The sequence below is a fragment of the Etheostoma spectabile genome, chromosome 13, assembly GCF_008692095.1.
Source record: "Etheostoma spectabile isolate EspeVRDwgs_2016 chromosome 13, UIUC_Espe_1.0, whole genome shotgun sequence".
Lineage (NCBI taxonomy): Eukaryota > Metazoa > Chordata > Actinopteri > Perciformes > Percidae > Etheostoma > Etheostoma spectabile.
In genome coordinates this window covers 21,758,564-21,762,213 of record NC_045745.1, presented here as the reverse complement: position 1 = coordinate 21,762,213, position 3,650 = coordinate 21,758,564, and the positions used below count along the sequence as shown (strand labels likewise).

At 35.6% G+C, this 3,650-nt stretch overlaps 2 pseudogenes; both read left to right on the top strand.

Moving 5' to 3' along the window:
• The window catches only part of LOC116700887 (olfactory receptor 1E1-like), a 4,074-nt pseudogene extending 965 nt beyond the window's left edge, over positions 1 to 3,109 (top strand).
• A 460-nt stretch (positions 3,110 to 3,569) lies between these two features.
• The window catches only part of LOC116700886 (olfactory receptor 51M1-like), a 16,152-nt pseudogene continuing 16,071 nt past the window's right edge, over positions 3,570 to 3,650 (top strand).

Genomic DNA, 3,650 nt, shown 5'->3' with positions numbered 1-3,650 from the left:
ATCCATACATCTCCTACAACGACGCTATGGCTTTTTTTTTTTTGCTACACCTGCCTTTATGGCAGTCATTGAATCTGGTTGCACTCTCCTATGGACAGACTGATAGCTATCATCTTCCCACATGCAACTATCAGTGAGGTGAGAACCACAGGTTTCTGCTGTCGTTGATTGCCTCATCTGGGGTCTTTGTTATTTGTTGTACTTATTGCAGTTGGCCTTTTACACGACTTTCCTTTTAATTTCTGTGGTTATAACAACCTATTTTTGCGACCATGGCCAGATATTCAGGTTGGCCTGCATGACACAACCCCAACTCTGTCATTAGTGTGTTGTTACCGTTTTTATTCTTTGGCTTCCACGACATTATCTCTGTTAGTTATTTAAATATTGGGCTATGCATTGGTCTAAAGTAGCCACAGGTTGAAAGAGTAAAGGCATTTTAAACCTGCACAGTCTCATTTTCATTAGTGACAATTATTTTCTCCAATAATAATAACATTACCCTGATGGAAAAAATACCTCCAATGCCAGGATCAAAATTGTCTCTGACCTCTCTCTCCATGCTGAACCCAATCATTTATGTTTGCAGACACAAGAAATCAAAGATCTGTGAAAAGGTTATTAAAAATCAGGGAAATCCAAAGTAACCGTACAAAAATTAACGATAATGTGACCATTGTCATGCGATACACCATGTATTTTGGTGTTTACATTCCTGTAAATTTCCTTCTAATATATACACACATGTTTGTTACATTGCATTATGTATAAATCTACAAAAATATAATAAAAAAGATCTTTTGTAACAAGTAATACAATCAGCAATGTAAACTAAATGTAATTATAATTTTTCTCCCCGAATAAGTAGAAGCCCAACATGCCAAATTAATGGGGTTTTTTTAAACGTCATAATGAGCATATGAATTACATTTTTTTTCTACTGCTTGTGATTGAGTTGGATCTAACATGAAAGTTATTTAAAGGTAGCTATTATATGAAGAAATTTTGTTGCATGTGCATTACACTTTGAATCTTAAATTCTACTGAAAAGTAGCCATACTGTTGCCTATAACTCCCAACCCAGCTTACATTTGTGAAAAATGTAATAATAACAAGTTTTTGTGTAATTATGCGATTGCAAAAAATCAAAACAATACAAATGATATAGTGTAATATGTTATGAACATCCAAAACCAGTGAATAAACCATTTATTGTGACCAAAGAGTCATGTCATTTGTTATAGGAGTGTCACTGAATAATTTTTCATAGTCAAATCAGAATGTTAAGTTTCACTATTGTCAATCGTCAAATCATGTCAGGGGGGGCCATGGGGGGGGTGTGAGGCAGACCGCCATCAGTCACGAATCATGAAAGTGAAACTGGAGAGGCTCGATATAACTTATTGGAAGAAAAAAAAAGAAAACGGGTGAGTTCTATGTTAAAATCTATCATTAAGCACTCCCATATAGCCAAAATGTCATTGACCTCGTTTCAAAAGCCCCGGTCAAAGTCAGACCAAAGATTTGCGTCTAGACAAAACTGTTTTAGAACGTTGTGGAAAGTTGCAGCTCTCTGAACCGGCCCGAGGCTTAACGAGCGCCGTGAGTAAGAATACATAGTTGAACCATAGACAGTGAACCAGTGACAACCCAGTGAAGGCTATCAGAAGCACTTTTGGTAACTAGGGAGCATTACTGCTAAGCCTCCAACTGAGCTTGATGACGCAGATGTTTCTGAAAGTTGTAAGTCTTCTGGTAGCTGTGCCAATAGAAATCTCAATCATTTTCAATCTTGCAGAGAAGGAGAACATAGGTAAGGAGATGACATAGGCACAGGCAAATTTTTGCTAAATGCTAGGTTAACCATCAGTGATTAAACCTAAACAGATAATGTAAGTCCAAACTGTCTGCTGTTTATCCTGTACTGTGGGTTTTCCTCTACTATGCAACAGTAAGATTCGTGGTTATGACGCAGTCGATAGCCTATTTTTGCAAAAAAGTTTGCTATGGAGCCCATAACGTAACTCAGGCAATGGAGCCTTTATACATTGTTGTGTTTTTTTCGAAACAAACAATTGACAATAGAGTTTTTAACACTTCAGATGTAAAGTTATTCACCTCAAAGTGACGTCAAAAGGATGGCAGTCAATGGAATGTACGGCAGGAGGTGGCTTGTTAGCATCAAAATAGCCCATAGCTCATGAAGGCTGCTTACCCCTTTGGGTAGGGAAGCTAGAGAGTAATCATACAACGGGGTAAGCCTCTCTTCACAACACATAGCTCCTATGCGTAATTTTGACGTCACTTTGACAGGGAATAACTTACAATCTAAGGTTTTAAAGGCTCTATTTGTCCATTGTATTTCTCAAGAAACACAAAAATGTGTAAAAGGCGCCATCTGCAGACGCAAGAAATCAAACAATCTGTAAAACAAATATTAAAAATCAGAAAGAAATCCCAAATTATGGTGAAGAAAGAAATTATCTAAAGTGACCATTTATGTATCTATTTTAGGCTTTGTGTTTGGACATTATGACCTTTAAAGTAAAATTCTTGATAAAATCAAATAAGCAACAGCTATTGTACATACTAGATACTTTTTTGACGTCCCACAAATATAACATTAAATTAATTTATTTCCTAAATAACATACAATACTTTAGCTTGACATAACATAACTATTTTAAAGATAACAAATACTGTATGACACACCAAACTAAGGGTTTCGGCTTACTAGTTTAATTTATGCTTATATGCTGTGTGTGAAAGTTCTTGGTGATCAAGTTTGTCGCTGCTATTCTTGATGGAGTCTGCTGTATATGTACTGTATATACTGTAGTTTTAAGTTTCATTTTTTCATCTTTTCAAAATGCAAAATCTAAATAAAAGCAGATTTTATTCCTAAAATGATTATGATATTATGATTATTATTAATAAATATGTATTGCAATCAAATGTTGTAATATTTTGCTCTTTATGTTGCGATTGAAAAAGGAATGAGACCCATCTTGTTTTTCTTGTTGCTTTTTTTCTGAATTATCAACTGTGTTTTCTAACTCAGCACCCAATAAACCTCTCTGGTCATCAGGGATATACCAACTTCTCCTGAAACTTTTGTTATAAAGCAGCATCAAAAAAATTGTTCTGTGGCGATGAATGCCTGAATTTGAGTTAAAGAGACCAGTTATATTTAACATTTTTGTTACGGTTTGCGTTGGTTGGTTATATGTATACAGGTATAATAATATGTGAATAAAGGTGTGAACAGGCAGCACACTCATAACAAGATTGTAGTAGAAAAGACTGAAGTGTAAATGTAAATTGTGAATCACTGCTACAGGTAAGTCGTTTTGGATAACTCAAGAGAGATAGCGACCTTGGCCAAATCTTTAATGAAGTACTTCTAGTAAACAACAGAGACTGCAGTGCTTATTATTATTCATAAAGAAGCACAACCCTGGAGACCACATAGAGGATCTAAAGTTACCATGACCTGTAGTGAAAGTTATGTCAGAGGTATAGACTTTCCTTCTGTAATTCTGTGGTTATTAACAGCTATTTTTGCGACCATGGCCAGATATTCAGGTTGGCCTGCAATGACACAACTCCCAACTCTGTCATTAGTGTGTTGTTACCGCTTTTTATTCTTT